Raw genomic sequence first — 6843 nt, forward strand, 5'->3', positions numbered from 1 at the left:
AATATTCTAGAGTTTGCTCTCGTGTTTTTTCCGCAGACGGGCTATAAAATGCAAACCAATGGTGGCTGGTGACCCTGAAATTTCGCTCACTTAAACAAAATGCCGTCGACAACATACCATGAAAGCGTGCAGGTTTCTCAAGCCAACTCTTCGCAGAATTGGCAACTTCGAAAACCCCAGGGTGTCGACGAAATTAATTTCGGTTTACCTCAAGTAAGTGTCGTCACCAGGCTAGAACCCTCTTGAAAACGCGGCAAATGTGGCGTCATAAATGCTCCATCGTGATTGGCCCGCTTTTAGTCAGCCGGGACATTCTTTCTTATGGTATATTGCGGGTTGCGTGATCGCGTTGAGTACTGACGTCATCCTGTCGAGGATGATGCAGCCCTGATCAGGGCTGCCTTTCTCAGCATCCAGGCTGGGACCAGTAATCCAGACTGGAGCGGCCCCGAATAGCAGGAAATCATGTTAATCGGGCAGATGTATCGCAACCCGCAATATACCATAAGAAAGAATGTCCCGGTTGACTAAAGCGATCACGTGACTTGCGGCGTCATCCCCATTCTGATTGGTTGATACCTAGATGGCGGCATCCCGCACGTCGTGGGCACCCGGACCACAAGCGGAGCAAGCGAGGAATGACCACTTGTAGCTCGACACCAGTTTATCTACCATTCTGACATTGGCCTTCACACACCAGCTGCCCGGCCCAGGCCGCAAGTCGCTGACTCTGGTATTCAACACTGATGCTTCGATTCCGCACAATCATAATTATGATAAGTTAACTTATTTGTAAGCCTTGAAGAAAGAAGAAAGGTGAAGAAAGATGACAAGGTGTATAGGAAGGGCTCTTAGCGCTGGTCTGCCACAGTCTTTCCGAGGCACCAGACACATTCAGGCTGTCTGGATAGAAACTAAGAGTGAAGACTGCCATAACTAGCAGCATCTTCGACCGTGTACATGAGGGATCACGGAACTCTGCTATGCAAGGCGAGTTGCATCAACACTTCCCGGACGTTTCTTAGTCATTTTCATAACCCATTTTCATAACCTGCAGGTTATGAAAAGCGGAGACGTTGGGATGGCCAAACGTTGGCCACCTCTTTGCTTGAAACTCAGTTTGGGATAAGAAAAAGCGCTCTTCGGTATGCGGACTTCGTGGCCTAATCGTCGCGGATTTTGGTGCTGGAAGCATTCTATTAAAGTTCCCGTTGCACAACTGAGCACTCGTTTCATGATTGCCTCGTTCCGGGTTCACCTACACCAACGTACATGAGCTATGGTTCTGAGGCAGCGGTTGTTGAAGTCCTAAAGAAGTCTCACTTCCGCTGCTAGACCAGGCTACGTCTCAGCCATACGACAAAACAGCCCGTACGGTAGCCTGCTGCACACATTCGGATGTCTGTCATTTTGTCGCCACAAGCGTTTTAAGTTACCAAACTTGAGCAAAGCAGTAAATATTCGCGCATAAACCTCATCTGTTACATTACAGTCGGAGTTTTTACAACTTCCAAGTAATTTCACTCAGTCGCAAGTATTTTTTCTTGTGTCCTGTTCAGTGAGCGCGGTTTCAGAAACGCGACCTTATTCTTTGTAGGCGCAACGCGCGCGCCAAAGGGCGAGATAACTGGTCCGTTCATCATCATCAGTTTACGCAAAAACATGTATGTCTTCGAAGCAGATCACGATTTCGCCTGTACATTTCCAACCGATGAGATACCCATCATTAAGTAAGGGTTTTGGTAACCTTTAAGCGTTGGTCTCATTAGTTTGTCGAACACAATTGAATGTAAATGAACAGAGTGATCATTCAAGTCCTACACCACTTTGCTTACAAGATGTTACCAGAGCTCCCCATACATTCATAACCGTAAATATGAAGATGAAAAGAACACGTTTTATGACAAACTTCTGGCGTATTCTTTGCTGAGCAAGCGTGTCAGAAAAAACAGACCGATCAGCTGGGTCGAATCCGTCTCAGAAATGGAGAAACACTAAAATTGTGGGTTGTTTGTACGTATGGCGTTGTTCTAGCACCAGATGGAGTGAAGTTTTGACCAACACAGCCCATCAAACCGAAATTTCATTTGTCGTTCGCAAGCTAATGCTTCATGTGACACCATAAAGTGACGAAGAACAACGGACGCCATGCGCGAAGCAAGGATCCATCCATCCCTTGGCTTAGGATGGTGAAGTTCCCTACGCATCCTACAATAGCAGCTTCTGAGTCACAAGGGCTGTGCAGCCGGGGGCAACTGCAGACAGATAGGGCGGTCATCTCAAGACTGCTCGTATTTTGCATTCCTATTGCTGGTGTGCAACACACCAATGTCATGGGATTCTAGTGTGAGAGCTGGAGAAGCTGGTTTTCCTGCTTGATTGCCAGATAGGCATATCGTTGAGGCCTGAAGATTTATTTCAAGGTATTTGAGACTGTCGACGGTGCTCCCGCTGTACTTCGTCTTTGGTTGAGTAAAAACCTTCCTCTGGAGGTTCGGTCTTTCCCTCTGCGTTATGAGTGTTTAGGCTTGCATTACGGCTTGGGATTGTTCGTTCTCAAGTCGCGTATAGTCGCTGATCGTATCCGTTGCGACGGGACACGCCTAACGTGCGAACTTAATGGTCAGAAGGTCCGTGGTCCGAAGCTAATCCCGGCATCTCGACTGCTCCTGTCTAGGCTTGAACAACGTGAGAGTATCCCATTTATCGCATTTCCTTCGAGTGGCATCGCAGCTAGGCACCGAAAGCTGTTACAGCTGAACAATTACCGAATAATTAGGATTATCATACCAGGGCAAGGCACGGCCTTTTCATGATGGAACCAGCCAACCCAACAGCACAAATACGACTACTTGTGGGAGTCCAGGCCACTAAAGCACACTCAATGCTGAGGCTAAGCGCAACTTCCACACGACACCACGAAACACTACATCGAGTTCATTAGGCATCCGAACTACCGAGTCCGATGTATCTGACTTGAACCCGAACGGTTTGAGACATGACGAATCTCGTGTTTTGCATGCGTGTTTCAGAAACAAAACACGTCCGTCGGAAGAGGGAACAAGGGTTGAGTAAGAGACATCTACCTTTCAATCTCACATTACGGATATTGAAGGCCGCAATATAAAACAGGTTCTTTGAATTTGATAAGGCTTTCGAATAAATCATGGTTGTACGGCAGCGAAGCATCGATGTTGAACACTGATGTCATGCTTTCGATGAGGACGAGGATTATGAAGGGTTTTTGGGAGGTGTAAGTGTGAATGAGTTTCATGAAGAAGGCCGAACAATGGTGTTTGGGTGGAATGCGCAACCTTGAGTCGGACGCAAAATTCTGACCTACTGGACAACCGGAGGACGTTGAGTTTTGCTCAGATATATCTCCCCAAGTCGTCCACCCAAACACTCGAGCCGCGGAGCAGCATTAGTTAGAGTTTCTTGGGGGTCCTGAGCCAATAACCCAGCAGTTCAACCCATTTGGCTGCAGGGGGTTGTCCTGATGCAAGGAGTTTGACTGTTAATGTTGTTGGGCACTGTAAGTACCTCCTGAGCAACACAGAATCTTCAGTTTTGAAAACATTTGAACTGTGCGCCGGTGGTCACAATCAGATATTGGCCGGTCGGAGTGCGCGGATTTTAGGGAAATCTTTTTGTAGCGTCATTTCTTGGGGAAGGCTGCATCTCTTCCCCCGTAACTAGACTTGCTGGCCGCCTCTAGGATACTCCGTCCTTTTCTCACACCTGCCAACTACAGACCACCTCGTGACATAGGTTTTCGCAATACAGGGACTGCTGTTCTTCGGAGAACAGATGATCGTCTGAGGGGGGGGGGGTTGCTCAGTGGTTAGAGCACGAATTTACTGGATTTACGTGTGCTTCTCGACTTCCCCTGCTTAGGCTTTAGCAACATGGCAATATCACTTCCTTGTGCTTCCTTCTGGTGGCATGACTTAGGGACCGGAAGGGTGCTACTGACTGGCACTTGCAGAACTATAGAACCTTTAGGAACTTAGTTATAGCTGGCACAGCTCACAGGATCTTCGGGGCGCTTGAGTCCGACCACAACGACAAACTGGCAGCATTGGGTCGGGTCGAGTTTGCACGGATTCTATTCTATTTTGGTGCTAAAATGTCCAACCCGAAGATACCAGGCGACTTAACATGTTCAGCCATCGTTGTCTACCGTCTGGATTGATAGATAGGATCGAACGCATCCTTAAAGTTATGCAGTCTCAATGTTGATGATAGCCTATACTAACTGCACTGTTCTAACACGTGGTGGAGTGAGATGCGACCAGTGCAGTGTAATCGAAGTCCCGCTTGGTGTTCACAGGCATCTTTTTGCGTCGCGCTCTAATTAGAGCGCCTTGAGGCGACGAAGAATCCATGACGGGAACTATGCAATTGTATGTAGAATCTATTTTACAACGGGAGCGGGGTTGACCCATTTGCTGCGAGTGCTGTTTTCGAATATATGCACTATTTTACATCCGCCACCTTACGTATCTTGGATGGTCCCCTTCCTAGGTAGACGCAGCTCAGTTAGATGGGCAGTGGCGAACTCGCGTCTTTTATCAGACTAGGTGTGTGGGGGGCAAAAGTTCGATTTTGTGTCGATTAGGCTGGTGGACCATTGTGAATTCAACAGTCTCCTTTTGGGTTGTGAATTATGGAGGCAACCACCATTGTAGCTGCTAAATAGGGACATTGGTTAATTGGTATACAGAGGATAGCAAGACCGGGGAATTTCAAGGATGGCACGCGAAAACGTGAAGCGTAACGGAGAGACTGGGCCTTACCGTGGTCTGAAGGATTTTTGCACCTCTATAACCCACTAGACCATAGTGAGGAGGGTACGTGTGACCTTCATAGAGCCTCTCAAACCAGGTCATTCACTCGGTAGAGGTCTGACCAGCAGTTTTGAGGGTAGGGACATGTGTGGTGATTTACATCTTAAAGATGTAGGCCGTTCTGACGACTATACGCCAAACACCACTGTCTGGCGGTTAGGCTTTTGACCTAGAATCCTCGGCTGAGGACCCCAATCGTCCTGTCTATGTCTTGGATCCCTGGCAAATCCCAGTCCGAGCGCAATCATGATCCCTACAAGTAAAAACGTCTTGTCGCGTTGTGTTATCAGCTGGGTCATCTTCCTCTTCGACATATTCGCTCTTCTCCCCCTTCTTGCCTCGTTTCTAGCGACATCTCAGTAAGCCTATTCTTGGGAATGACATTATTTCGCTACTCACTGCCGCTAGCTGCAATATCTATGGTTACCTCCGCTCCCATGGCCACAGACACTCCGAAATGACTTCTAGAACCGCGACTCTCATTTTATCTAACGTCAGTACTGCGAAACAAGCTGGACTACGGACTGTATATACGATGGACCAGCTTTCTGTTGACGTGTGCTGTCTGTGAAACGAGGATTCACCTCTGGTGATCCAAGAGCCGGTGCTGCTTGTTTTCCTACGGTTGGTATTTCTCCAAACCACTGGACTGAAGGGTCTATAATTGAATGGTTGTCCATTGATAGTCGCCGCTATGCAGTTCCTTTGGCAACGTTTGTGAACTTACCGATGGTCGTTGCCTTATCATCGTATCTATTCAAGCCGCAGCAGAATAACCGCGTTACTCTTGAATACAGTTTTTATGGCGATTTGAGCGCCTTGTGGCTGCGGCGCTCAGAGTTCACGTGTTGCAGTAGCTGTCGAAGATATGAATGCGGAATCAGTTAAGCTTAGTTCTGTGGCTTAACTGGGTGGTCGTCTATGACTAATCGAGACACGGCCAACGTCTGCTTCAGTAATATGCTGGCCACATTCGGTCTGTGCAATACCAGCTTCTGGAACAATCGAAGCCATTTAGCCACATTGTGTCTGCGAGTCAACCTCAAACGCAGAAGACCACGTTGCCACTAGTTATAGGTGGCTTGGAATGATTTCGGTGATTGAAATATCTGCTGCACAGGGAGCCGACAACAACCAGCAGGATTTCAGCCGGATAGGGGTTGTGCTGGCCATGTGTGTGAGTGCTCTACACTCTTGATGTTTCTAGACTATAAGAATGCTTTCGATTCTGTTGATATGGTTACTCATCATTGTATGCCTCAAAAGTTCGAGAATATCATGTGCTGTTTGTAATATCATGCTTGTGGGTGTGTGGGAACCTCTCCAAGAGCTTTCCTACATGCATTGATGTCCGACAAAGAGTTCCACCCTACTTTTGTTTAAATCCGTCTTTGCTGAGTCAATGAGGAGAACACTGAAAGGTCCCCGAAACCCAGGTGGTCATGTCTATCCGAGCGAGAACCTCGTCAACCTGGAATATGCAGACGACTGGTCTGATTTTTTACGAGGAGCAGCAACCGTAAGCGTTACTTAAAAAGCTGACCAGTGTCAGCTCCTTTGGCATGTGCTTCACGCCCACGGAATATAAAGTCATGCTACGGGCTGTGAAATCTTAGAACACACTTGTTGGGGTTGATGAAATGATACTGGAGATTATCGAACCCTACACTTGGAAGTTGCAGTAACTTTGGCGGTAGTGTGACACGAGGGGAACGCGCGAACCTCAAAGTTGTTTTCCAATTTGTGCTACTTGTGGCGTCAAAAGAGCACATCAGTAGGCTTGAGAGGACGTGTAAACCGGACTCATCATCATCATCATCGACAGCATGACATCAGTGTTCAACACCGATGCTTCACTGCCGTACAACCATGACCTATTTGAAAAACTTATTGTAAAGAAAAGAATAGAGGGGGATGGGGGAGGGATTTAGTGCCAGCTTAACACAATCATTCCGAGGTGCCTACACCTCCAGACATTCACTCAGGCAATCTG

Source organism: Opisthorchis viverrini (genome assembly GCF_000715545.1).
Source record: "Opisthorchis viverrini unplaced genomic scaffold opera_v5_268, whole genome shotgun sequence".
In the NCBI taxonomy this organism is placed as follows: Eukaryota; Metazoa; Platyhelminthes; class Trematoda; order Opisthorchiida; family Opisthorchiidae; genus Opisthorchis; species Opisthorchis viverrini.